This window comes from Megalobrama amblycephala, linkage group LG20 (genome assembly GCF_018812025.1).
Source record: "Megalobrama amblycephala isolate DHTTF-2021 linkage group LG20, ASM1881202v1, whole genome shotgun sequence".
NCBI classification, from domain to species: Eukaryota; Metazoa; Chordata; class Actinopteri; order Cypriniformes; family Xenocyprididae; genus Megalobrama; species Megalobrama amblycephala.
Window position 1 is genome coordinate 20824149 of NC_063063.1, and position 14017 is coordinate 20838165.

Sequence of the window (14017 nt, forward strand, 5' to 3'; positions counted from 1 at the left end):
TAATAATAAGAAATGTTTCTTAAGCACCAAATCAGCATATTATAATGATTTCTGAAGGATCATGTGACACTGATGACTGGAGTAATGATGCTGAAAGTGTAATAATGCTGAACAGAGTTCACCAAAAAAAAAAAAAAAAAAGTGTGCATAAAACACTAATCTAAAGTGAGAAATATTTACGGTTAATAAGTTGTTAACAAAGCTTTATCTAACTCTTTACATATGAGCTAATTAAACAGTAATAATTTGTTAATGACATTGTATATAGCCTATTATTATATTAACAATGTAGAGACTACAATATATAAACTATTAATTAACTATAAACTAATATTTTGCAAATGAGATTTGTATTTTTAACTTTATTACTCTGTACTTATTATAAATTGTTACCAACCATTCATATGATATTTAATTTGGCCTCCTGAGGGTGACGATCAATTTTAAAGGTTAAGCAACTCTTTACACTGACCTTTTATTTTTTATTTTTTGAAAGATATTTAAAATGTTCAGGCTGTATTTTGTACTTTATAATGACATTAATAAATGATGTCTCTCCTCCTTCTCCCTTAACATTTTCCAATATTTATTCTCTGATTTGCATGCAAATCCATATTATAAAATTGATTACTAACAATTTTTAAATTATTTTGCCATTTTCAGGGAACTATGCCATTAATCTTTTATACACAAATCTCTGTCCAGGTACACACAAAGCCTGATGAAATCGGTCTGGCCACGATGTGACTTTAAAAGTGCTCCTGTAGCAGCAAAAGGAGGATGCTGGGAATGGGAGGTCAGAGGTTCAGCCGTCAAAGAATTTCACTGGTGATGGATGGCAGTCTGAGCTGCGCACAGCACATCTACTGTAGCTTTAACCGCCGAAAAGGCCTGCACACAACACAAATAAATAAATAAACACGCACATCAAAGGAATTTTCAAAAAGAAAAACAAAGCCAGAGCACGTTCGCAAACTCACACTTACACACACATACGCACACACACCCGTGCCAGAAAAAAAATAGCAAGCAGTCAAAGGCCTGAAAATGCACACATAGTTAACTCCCTGATAATGGCAGGCTTGAGGAAAATAAGACAAAGCAAAACAGAATGGCGAGAAGTATACAGTACTGTATGTGTAATTCTGGATTCAGTTTGAAATGCTGTGATGAGATTTTTGCTGAAACTGATCGATGCTGTTCTCTCTTGAAGAATAGTGGACCTTTTTACATCCTCTTCCAAAACGTGTCTGTCATTGCTGAGGTTGTGACTCAGGACACAAGAAATGAAACGGTTAAACCACAATTGGAACGCCATCATAGCGACTGGTAAATTTAGTTTATGGAGTAACATTCTTTTAATTCCTTTTTATGGAAGATTGTTTCTGTTTTAGAGTAAAAAAAAGTTTAAAATGAAAAAATAATGTCACACTGTCAGATATGAAGCAATTACCTTTTTCATTGTCAGATTACATATTGTGTTTGTTTCAGCGTTTGTATTGTAATGTATACGTCACACATTACATCTATTTCACAGATTATCCCTCATGAAATCATGCTGAAAAAAACATCCACAGATCCTGTCTTGGCCTGATCATATGTCACACACACTTTTAGTGGTAATGTTTCAGTGAGTAGTACATTATATGGGATTACCATTGTCTCATAGGAATAAACTGTGGTTCTGTCAGCTTTCCAGTGATCTTTCTAAAGCAACTGCAAAGAATATGATTCCCTTATGGTTTGTAAATGGTGCTTCTGCATGTATTTGTTTTCCTTGACCAGATTCAAGGCCTGACTAACAATCCCAGTGTAAATTCTAAGCATAGCATGTTAAACTAGCATAGACAGAAAGTTCACATACAATAGTCGCCCAAAATGTGTCGATATTTTCAGCAGAGATGTTAGTGGCTAGTAGTAGCAAGTTACAGTCAGGCCACAATTTTGACATTGATACCATGGGGATAAAGTGACATATAGATATTTTTATTATTATCTCATAATTGGCAGCAGGTAGGACTGTATTAGGCTGCTGTCTCTTTAAAGGCCTTTTTCGCACCTTAAAACATAAATAAGACCTCACGTTATGTCAATCACGTTTGCACACTGCCTCCGAAAGTTTCGTCCGTCAAAATTCTAATCAGGTTCGATTTTCTTCGTTTTTCGCATCCGTGGCACGCATTTTGAGAGACGTTTTGACAATTCAGAGCCACCGTACGTCAACGCCGAAATCCTGAATGCCATCTGACAAGTTGATCCACGTCGTCTACTGCATAAAGCAGCAGCACTGTATGAAAACAAAGTGCAGAATACAAAGAGACAGAATATAAAGACAGATCGCTAGCAAAGCATCAAACTGAGCCACTGACATCCTGAAGTAAACTTTGAAACGCTCGGGATAATCACGCAGTTCCTTGATGAGGTGAACTCTCCTTTTTCTCTATGCAATCTCGGGATTGGATGGACCCAATATTTCCTCTTTCTTTTTCTCTTTTAAAGAAGAGAGAGGACAACTAATTTGTGCTCACTGCTTTAAGTTTCCATTTTGTATTTTTTTTTCGCAACAGATTCATTAACGCATCGGACTCAGTGTGCAAGGTCTCTGTGCGTGACGAATTTTGAATACGAAAAAACGCATACGAAAATTTCGGACTCAGTATGCAAAGGTCTTGAAGGGTTAGTTCACCCAAAAATGAAAATTCTGTCATTTATTACTTACCCTCATGAAATTCCACACCCGTAAGACCTTTGTTAATCTTCAGAACACAAATTAAGATATTTTAGTTGAAATCCGATGGCTCCGAGGCATCTATAGGGAGCAATGACAATATTCATATTCAATATTAATATTATAAAGCGACGAGAATATTTTTGGAGCGCCAAAAAAAAACTAAATATCGACTTATTTAGTGATGGCCGATTTCAAAACAATGCTTCAGGAAGCATCGGAGCACAAATGAATCAGTGTGTCGAATCTGCTGTTCGGAGCGTCAAAGTCACGTGATTTCATCCGTTGACAGTTTGACACGCGATCTGAATCATGAATGATTCACACAATGATTCATTATGCTCCGATGCTTCATGAAGCAGTGTTTTAGTTTGTTTACTAAATAAGTCATTATTTAGTTTTTTTTGGCGCTCCAAAAATATTCTCGTCGCTTTATAATATTAATATCGAACCACTGTACTCACATGAACCGATTTAAATATGTTTTTAGTACCTTTATGTATCTTGAGAGAGGAAGTGTCCATTGCTCCCCATGGAGGCCTCACAGAGCTATCGGATTTCAACAAAAATATCTTAATTTGTGTTCTGAAGATTAACGAAGGTCTTACGGGTGTGGAACGGCATGAGGGTAAGTAATAAATGACAGAATTTTCATTTTTGGGTGAATTAACCCTTTAAGACTTGACGCACCATTATACCGTTACACATGCATTTTCTTTCTTTCTGTTTATGTTTACTTAAAACATAACTGACTGTGTTTACGTGAATATTTGACAATATTTTGAGTGTATTTGACTGTTTAAATGTTTTAGTTCACCCAAAAATGAATTATGTTCGTCTGAAAGAAGATAGTCATATACACCTATGGCTTGAGGGTGAGTAAATCATAGGATAATTTTCATTTTTGGGTGAACTATCTCTTTAAGTGCGATAATTAGTGAAAAAGAACTCAATTTAGTACTAAGAACCGGCTTTTGAAAATCTGCGAGAATGAGTAAAATTATGCACAATACGCGCAATCCCATGCAGAAATTCAAGCCCTGTAACCCCTACTATATTCATCCGGTGCAAATGAAATGAGTGAGTGAAGGGAGGTGGGTTTTTGTCAACTCGCTGTCGGAAAGATGAGAGTGAGAAAGTGCATCTGGTATTGTGCATCTATTCTGCGGAAAATGAGTATTAAAAGCATGTCAGATATTTCAGTATCGATTATGTATCTAAAAATTGATATTTTTGACAACACTACATTGCACTTAGTTTATTATTTCAGATGCCTTTTTTAAAGACTACAATTAAAAAATATATTTTACTATAAATATATATAAATATATTATAAATTTCAACCTGCCAAAGTTACACACCACTGCTGAAATCCACAAAGGGATGGCGGGTGTTAATGTCAAGCCCTGATTACAGTCTATGTTTGTGCATCAGTGTGGATAAAAGTGTTTTGAGTTTGTGTGAGACCAGGTTGAGAAGTGATCTTCAGCAGCTCTGGCCTGCAGGACAGGATGAAATATTGAGTGTGCTCAGCGCCGTGGACGAAGGGCCCTGACTCTTTGTCCACACCGCAGCCGAAGGAGCAAAGGTCCAACGTCCCTTCAACAATCACTTTGTGCTGAATCTCCAATGGATCAGTTGGTCAGTGCTTCATTTTTCATTTTGCTTGCCTTTTCTTTTCTCAACTTCTCTCTCTCTTAATCATGGCAGTCCAGTCCACACTTCTGTGACCTGGACTCAGTTTAGTACAGTTGAAAGAACACATCAGGTTGTGCCGCTCTCTCTGAGGGGCTGATATTATGGTACCTTTTACCTGTTAGGAGCTAGTGATGCATCTTGCCCCTCTATAAATGAACTTCAGAGGGATGTGACTGACAGAAACACACTGTGAGCTCACCTATTTGACTGGCGGCTCTCTCAGGCCCTTACCTCTCTTTTTTTTCCACTCACTGACTCTGGAGCTCTTTTTGGTCTTAATGGCGCAGTAATGGTTTAAGCAGGCCGGCCTACGCCACACTCGCATATTCACCGGCTGAATACAAACACACCAACACCTGGCTTGTTAAACTGGCTCTGGACTTGAAAGGTGGAAATCTAACAAGATTTTACTCCGTTTAATGAGTTTTTAAATGAATCCTTCACTGTAGACTGGCGTAGGTTTGAGGGTATGTTTGTGGGAGAGGGCAAGACAAAGAAATGGGGCTTAAATGAATACTAAAGAAGGCTGAGGTGAAAAGCACTGTTTAAGGTTTATTGTTCAATATTATTGTTCACATATTCATTGATTATATTAATTGATTTTAGTCGGTTGTACTTGGACTAAAATGGCATTTTATTTTGGTCGATGTATTTAAAAAACATTTTATTTGAGAAATTAAAACAGACGTAGAAACCATTAACTGTATTTTAGTGTGCTGTTACAGAAAGAATATATTTACAACATGGCTTACACATTAGCATGTACACTACTATTCAAAAGTTTGGGATCGGTAAGATTTTTAATATTTTTAAAAGAAGTTTTGTCTGCTCACCAAGATTGCATTTATTTAATTAAATAAATACAGTAAAAACAGTAATATTGTGAAATATTATTATAATTTAAAATAACTGTTTTCTATTGGAATATAATATAAAATGTACTTTATTTCTGTGTTGGAAAAGCTGAATTTTCAGCATCATTACTCCAGTCTTCAGTGTCACATGATCCTTCAGAAATCATTTTAATATGATGATTTGCTGCTCAAGAAACATTTATTATTATTATCAGTGTTAAAAACAGTTGTATACTTTTTTTTCAGGATTCCTTGATGAATAGAAAGTTCAAAAGAACAGCATTTATCTGAAATACAAAGCTTTTGTAATATTATACACTACCGTTCAAAAGATTGGGGTCAGTAAGAATTTTTATTTTTATTTTTATTTTTTTGAGAAGAATTTAAAGAAATTAATATTTTTTTTTACAGTAAAGACATTTAAAATGTAACAACAGATTATATTTCAAATAAACGCTGTTCGTTTGAACTTTCTATTCATCAAATAATCCTGAAAAAAAATATTGTAAACAAATATTTTGTACATCTGTGCACAATAAATGTTTCTTGAGCAGCAAATCAGCATATTAGAATGATTTCTTAAGGATCATGTGACACTGAAGACTGCCAACACAAGAATAAGTTACGTTTTCAAATATTTTCAAATAGAAAACAGTTATTTTAAATTGTAATAATATTTCACAATATTACTGATTTTACTGTATTTTTAATTAAATAAATGCAGCCTTGATGAGCAGATGAAACTTCTTTATAAAACATTAAAAATGATACAGATCCCAAACTTTTGAACGGTAGTGTACATTAGCATGTTTATGTCATGATGTGTTTGGAAGGGTTTATTAACCTGCTAGCAAAGAGTAGTGTTTTGCTAAAAAGTCAATCTTGGCATTTATTGACAATAATTGAATTATCATTATGAATAATTATATTCTTTCTAGATTTTTTTTGTTAGAGCATTGTTAATATATTTTGATATTATTTTTGTCTTGTCATATTGTCATTAACAATATGTTGTAATAAAAATGCTGTAAATGGGCAGTCATGGCCTAATGGTTAGAGAATCTGACTGGAACCCCGAAGGTTGTGGGTTCAGTTCTCAATACTGGCAGGAAATGACTGAGGTGCCCTTGAGCAAGGCACCTAACCCCCCAATCACTCCCCAGGCGCTGCTGCAAAAATAGCTGCCCACTGCTTCCTTGAGTGTGTGTCCAAGGTTTGCAGTGTGTGTGTGTGATCACTACTCACTACTCCTAATGTGTGTGCACTAACTTGGATGGGTTATTCTGAGCATGGATTACCATACTTGGCCTCATCTGTCATCTTAAATAGTCATAATAGTCACATTTTTTCGTGTCGTCTTGGTTATCGTTCACGAAAAACTTCTTTAAAGGGCATTTTCGTCAGTAATTTCATTGATGAGATTAAGGCCAGAAACATACTTTGAACACACATGCTTGGCCAACTGTGCATTCTAGTTGGTTCGACAGTGACCGGTCTTGATATATCTGACAAAATAAAGCCTGGACTCTATAGCCAGGACCATCCACTTTGTCAGAAAGAAGCCATCCGACTGACATGTAAAGTGACCAATCACAGTTTTGTTTTTTCAGCATGTTTAGGGGTGGTAAATGTCGTTACAATTACAGACCTATGTTTTATAACATCCAGACTTTCATGTTTACCTGCATATGCCGCAGATATTCCCTTCTTGGTGAGATATTTCACCTCATCTTCTATTAGATGTGAGAGGAGACACAACTAATAAAAAAAAATCACAGGAATCCAAAGGGTTGGCCAAACTCGGAAAATAGTATGATGGGTTTACCCTGTGGATAAATGTGAAAACTTCTCTTTTAAATTTAACTAAGTTCCTCAAACAAAATGCTTAAATGTCTTTTAAAGTTTATAAATCATGAAACTGACTTTTTTTTTTTTTTTTTTGATCCTCTGAAGTGCTCATCGCTGCAGTCCTGGAACTTGAAAAAACAGTTTTTGTTTCCTGGCAGACCATTAAAATTCACCGCACACACTAGGTCCCTAAAAAAAAGCTCTAGAAGTCAGTCAATCAGAAATAGACTTTTGCCTTCACAAAAGTTTTGTTTAGTTTGCCATATGCATCATGTGGGGCAGTTGTGGCTTAATGGTTAGAGAGTCAGACTTGTAACCGGAAGGTTGTGGGTTCGAGTCTCAGTACAGCACTCTTCCGCTCTTATTACCCACAACCGAGGTGCCCTTGAGCAAGGCACCTAACCCCCAATCACTTCCCGGGCACTGCAGCAAAAACGGCTGCCCACTGCTCCGGGTGTGTTTTCACGGTGTGTGTGTGTGTGTGTGTGTGTTCACTACTCACCACTGTGTGTGTGCATTTGGATGGGCACAAATTCCAAGTATGCAAGACGATACTAAATCAGATGTTCGGCGATCAGAGTGTTGGGTGATCTGTAGGTTTGACATCTAATGGCGAGACTAGGCAGTAACAAACACAAGGGGCGATTAAGTTTTAAGTTTTCAGGTGAATAACTATTTAACTAAACACATAACATTAAACTGTTTCTTCCCATATCAGTAATTCACCTGAAAGAGGAACCTGACTGTAAAATTACACTTTTATTCCAATTCTGGCCATGGCCCCCTTTGTGGCAACGTGCATCTGTTTTCACATACTTGTGTGGAATATGTTTCAGCTTTAATATGGTAGAAAAGTGAAGTAAGAGAGCGTTCCGCTCGTTTCTTGTGTTTCCCTGGCTTTTAATGGTAATGAGAGTCAGAGGGAGTCTTTCTCAGCTCTAATAACCTGTATGATGACACTTTATCTGTAGTTTGTGCATATAATCACTAAACTAAAGGGGGCGACCCCAGGGGCAAAGGTTCACTGCCTGACATTTGACATCTTCATAATTAACTGGGAAGGTCTGATCTCTTCCTTCAAATGACGTGCATATCTACTCTATTTAATATGCTTATAAGCACTATGTATTATTCACACATGCAAATGAAGGCTGGTCAGAAAACAGACTTTTTGACACAGGTTTCACAGTTGTCGGCAGCAGTTACCCCAGCCTGATAATGAACGCTAGTCCATCTGGAATTACCCAACCACATAATGACTGAGGCTGTTTAACCCTTTTATAAAAGTCAAAACAGTTTATGAACCGTCTCTTTTTCCTATTATAATATAGGATTAGTAAATTATGTAGCCCGGTTCAGTGTTCGATTTTAAAGACCCTTTTGTTTACTTATGTACAATAAATCATTTTGGTACTTTGTTTGCTTGCTTCAGAGCCAGTAAGGGGACATGGTGATAGGAAAAAATGAGAAAAAGTACATTAATGCTTTTGCTCACAAAACTTTTGCATTCTCTAACAAAAGTATTGCGTTCCCCAGTGAAACATTGTTCTCTCGCAAAACATCTGCGTTCTCTAACAAGAGTATTGCGTTCCCCTGAGAAACTTTGTGTTCACTTGCAAAACTTTTTGTTTGTTCACAAAATTCTTCCCTTCTCTCGCAAAACATCTGCGTTATCTCGCAAAAGTATATTGCGTTCCCCTGAGAAATTTTGCATTTGCTTGCTTTTCTTCTCTCGCAAAACATCTTGCTCACCCCTGAAATTTTGCGTTCACTTGCAAAGCATTAGTAATGCGAGTATTTGCGTTCACTTGTAAAACATTTTTGTTTGTTCACAAAACTCTTCCCTTCTCTCGCGAAACATCTGCGTTCTCTCGCAAAAGTATTGTGTTCCCCTGCGAAACTTTGCGTTCACTTGCAAAACATTTTTGTTCTTTCACAAAATTCTTCCCTTCTCTCGCAAAACATCTGCGTTCTCTCGCGAAAGTATTGTGTTCCCCTGCGAAACTTTGCGTTCACTTGCAAAACATTTTTGTTCTTTCACAAAATTCTTCCCTTCTCTCGCAAAACATCTGCGTTCTCTCACGAAAGTATTGTGTTCCCCTGAGAAACTTTGCGTTCGCTTGCAAAACATTTTTGTTCTTTCACAAAATTCTTCCCTTCTCTCGCAAAACATCTGCGTTCTCTCGCACAAGTAATTGCGCACCCCTGAAATTTTGCATTCACTTGCAAAACATTAGTATTGCGAGTATTTGCGTTCACTTGTAAAACATTTTTGTTTGTTCACAAAACTCTTCCCTTCTCTCGCAAAACATCTGCATTCTCTCACGAAAGTATTGTGTTCCCCTGAGAAACTTTGCGTTCGCTTGCAAAAAATTTTTGTTCTTTCACAAAATTCTTCCCTTCTCTCGCAAAACATCTGCGTTCTCTCGCACAAGTAATTGCGCACCCCTGAAATTTTGCATTCACTTGCAAAACATTAGTATTGCGAGTATTTGCGTTCACTTGCAAAACATTTTTGTTTGTTCACAAAACTCTTCCCTTCTCTCGCAAAACATCTGCATTCTCTCGCGAAAGTATTGTGTTCCCCTGAGAAACTTTGCGTTCGCTTGCAAAACATTTTTGTTTGTTCACAAAACTCTTCCCTTCTCTCACAAAACATCTGCATTCTCTCACGAAAGTATTGTGTTCCCCTGAGAAACTTTGCGTTCGCTTGCAAAAAATTTTTGTTCTTTCACAAAATTCTTCCCTTCTCTCGCAAAACATCTGCGTTCTCTCGCACAAGTAATTGCGCACCCCTGAAATTTTGCATTCACTTGCAAAACATTAGTATTGCGAGTATTTGCGTTCACTTGTAAAACATTTTTGTTTGTTCACAAAACTCTTCCCTTCTCTCGCCAAACATCTGCGTTCTCTCGCAAAAGTATTGTGTTCCCCTGAGAAACTTTGCGTTCGCTTGCAAAACATTTTTGTTCTTTCACAAAATTCTTCCCTTCTCTCGCAAAACATCTGCGTTCTCTTGCAAAAGTATTGCGCACCCCTGAAATTTTGCGTTCACTTGCAAAACATTAGCATTGCGACTATTTGCGTTCACTTGTAAAACATTTTTGTTTGTTCACAAAACTCTTCCCTTCTCTCGCAAAACATCTGCGTAATCTCGCAAAAGTATTGTTCCCCTAAGAAATTTTACGTTCACTTGCAAAACATTAGTATTGCGAGTATTTGCGTTCACTTGTAAAACATTTTTGTTTGTTCACAAAACTCTTCCCTTCTCTCGCAAAACATCTGCGTTCTCTCGCAAAAGTATTGTGTTCCCCTGAAAAACTTTGCGTTCGCTTGCAAAACATTTTTGTTCTTTCACAAAATTCTTCCCTTCTCTCGCAAAACATCTGCGTTCTCTCGCAAAAGTATTGCGCACCCCTGAAATTTTGTGTTCACTTGCAAAACATTAGTATTGCAACTATTTGCGTTCACTTGTAAAACATTTTTGTTTGTTCACAAAACTCTTCCCTTCTCTCGCAAAACATCTGCGTAATCTCGCAAAAGTATTGTTCCCCTAAGAAATTTTACGTTCACTTGCAAAACATTTTTGTTTGTTCACAAAACTCTTCCCTTCTCTCGCAAAACATCTGCGTTCTCTCGCGAAAGTATTGTGTTCCCCTGAGAAACTTTGCGTTCGCTTGCAAAACATTTTTGATCTTTCACAAAATTCTTCCCTTCTCTCGCAAAACATCTGCGTTCTCTCGCAAAAGTATTGCGCACCCCTGAAATTTTGCATTCACTTGCAAAACATTAGTATTGCGAGTATTTGCGTTCACTTGTAAAACATTTTTGTTTGTTCACAAAACTCTTCCCTTCTCTCGCAAAACATCTGCGTTACCTCGCAAAAGTACTGCGTTCCCTTAGAAATTTTTCCTTCTCTCACAAAACATCTGCGTTCTCTTGCAAAAGTATTGCGTTCCCCTTAGAAACTTTGTGTTCACTTGCAAAACATTTTTGTTTGTTCACAAAATTCTTCCATTCTCTCGCAAAACATCTGCGTTATCTCGCAAAAGTATATTGCATTCCCCTGAGAAATTTTGCGTTCGCTTGCTTTTCTTCTCTCGCAAAACATCTGCGTTCTCTCACAAAAGTATTGCGTTCCCCAGTGAAACTTTGTTCTCTCGCAAAACATCTGTATTCTCGTGCAGAAGAATTGCGCACCCCTGAAATTTTGCGTTCACTTGTAAAACATTTTTGTTTGTTCACAAAACTCTTCCCTTCTCTCGCAAAACATCTGCGTTCTCTCGCAAAAGTATTGTGTTCCCCTGAGAAACTTTGCATTCGCTTGCAAAACATTTTTGTTCTTTCACAAAATTCTTCCCTTCTCTCGCAAAACATCTGCGTTCTCTCGCAAAAGTATTGCGCACCCCTAAAATTGTGCGTTCACTTGCAAAACTGTAGTATTGTGAGTATTTGCGTTCACTTGTAAAACATTTTTGTTTGTTCACAAAACTCTTCCCTTCTCTCGCAAAACATCTGCGTAATCTCGCAAAAGTATTGTTCCCCTAAGAAATTTTACGTTCGCTTGCAAAACATTTTCGTTTGTTCACAAAACTCTTCCCTTCTCTCACAAAACCTCTGCGTTGTCTCGCAAAAGTACTGCGTTCCCCTTAGAAATTTTGCCTTCTCTCGCAAAACATCTGCGTTATCTCTTGCAAAAGTATTGCAAAACATTGAAATATAATTTTTCCTTCCATCTCAATTTTTTTTTTTACCATTAGGGGCTTTATAGGTTTCCAATTGACGTCCAGTAAAAAAATCTGGGTACTGAAGCGAAACAGTAAGCAGAACAATTTTGGATATAAAATACAATACATCTCTGCATGCTTCCCCTTACAATCTTTTTTTAGATGAACATAGTCACCTTCCTCAGAGTGACTCCTCATTTAGGAGTCCGAGCATGGAGATGGTCAACCACTTCTATGGTCTGAAGTGTTTGGAGCAGCCTGCAGTTGTTTTTTCTAAAGCCAAGCTTTTTTAAAGATGTGGTTTTGAGTCGGGGCAGAAAGAAAGACTCTTTAATGTGCTTTTTTTGGGTTGCGTTAGTGTAAAGCACAGGCTGCTGGCTCGGCTTTGGCTTCACTGAGCCGGTAACCAGTACATGAGCCTCTTGTCCTCACCTCAGCCTTCTGAAAGCTGTCTGTCTCCTGCTCACACTCTAGAGGTGAAAAAGACACGGAGGGTTAGAACACAAGCACACGCTCTATCGCCTCTGCCAAAAGGGTCTTTCTGGGACAAATTAGTGATGAAATATAATGTCTTAAATTATTTATCTTTTCACTAACAACATTATTCAACTCATTCCATTCAAACTAAATTTGTTGATAATTGATCCTTATTGTTAAAGAGCATTACACATTGCTCATCCAGCGCAGTTTGTATAAATGAGACTGTAGATAATTTGTAAATCATTTGTTTACAAAAATTATTTTATGCAATATTATGCATGATAATGACTGGATTTCTGTGAAATTGTTGCTTAGTTATATATACTGTATTTTTTTAATGAATGAAATTAATACTTTTATTCAGCAAGGACACATTAAAAATCAAAAGTGAATGTAAAGACATTTATAATGTTTTCTATTGCAAATAAATGCTGTTCTTTTGAACTTTCTATTCAGAGTAAAAAGTAACATGGTTTTCACAAAAATATTACATTGATAAGTGTAATATATGTTTATAGAGCATCAAAACAGCATATTAGAATGATTTCTGAAGGATCGTGAAGTAATGGCTGCTGAAAAATCCAGCTTTACCATAACAGGAATAGGAGTATTTAAGTGATTTTAAACTGTTTTACTGTAATATTATAATATTATTTATAAATGCGTGAACGTGTGTGTGTGTGCTTTGTCTAATAATACTACTAATGATGTCTAACAATAACTGCAGTACTGCAGTAAATAATATATTTTGTAAACCACTGTTTTATGGTGATATTTCCTTTGGGCCAAACCAGCAACTGGTTTCTCCTTTTTTCAGTCAGTTAGTCCATAAAAATAACTACCACTTCATTGTCAGTGTCTGTCTCAATACTGAGACTGGCTGTTATGTATGAAGTGAGTGCATCTCAATATCGGCTCATGAGCCAAACTGAATAATTTCCTTCCAGGGTCTTTTAAATTGAAAAAGAAGGGTGTAGAGGGAGAATGATGGGGAAAAGAAGTCGGCCATAGAAAGGCCGTCCACATTTTGTTTACTTCTGGAGCTCATTGCAAATATCGAGCAGGATCGACAGCTTCTCCTCTTTTCCTTAAAGGATGTAAACATTTGTAAATTCGGGCTCACATGTGTCGAGGTGGATCAGTTTCCCCCGTCCACGGGGGTTTATTGAGTGTGCTATTGTTGATCTGCGAGTAAATCCCTGCATGCCCCCTCAATGCCTGGAGCCAGCCCCCAGCCCCTGATGCTCCCCGCTGCGCCCCCTCTCTCTACCCTCTTTCTCTCCATCTACCTGGCCAGAGCTCCTTCTGTCTTGATGTTTCCGGCCTTTTCTTTTTCCGCTTCTGCCGCTATCCGTCCGGCCACTCATTTGGTCTGATTTCCTATGTAGCTTTGTCCCAGAAGCTAGTGTGCTACAGAGACAGCGTAGCACATATCAGATGCGAAGGCTGTTCCAAATGTTGCTGTCTCCTGAGATATCTTGTTTAATCACGTGCATGCCAGAATGCATTGCAACAATAAAAGTGAAAAAATAAATCAAAGATGGCGGACAATGCGAGTGAAATATTGATTCTAATTAAGATCAGTAAAATATTTATATTAACGTAATGTATATTTAATTTATTATTCGAAAGTATTAATAAAATATTTAAAATAATGTGGAAACTTTATTAGACTATTTTAG

The 14017-nt window shown here is 37.1% G+C and overlaps 1 long non-coding RNA gene across 1 annotated transcript; it reads right to left on the bottom strand.

Moving 5' to 3' along the window:
* Positions 1 to 479: 479 nt before the first annotated feature.
* Positions 480 to 13781, bottom strand: LOC125255601. Its single transcript, XR_007181949.1, has 4 exons — positions 13625 to 13781; positions 12288 to 12325; positions 7631 to 7746; positions 480 to 891 (listed from the first exon to the last, which is right to left on the bottom strand). It is a non-coding gene; the product is annotated as an uncharacterized LOC125255601 (long non-coding RNA).
* Positions 13782 to 14017: the final 236 nt, after the last annotated feature.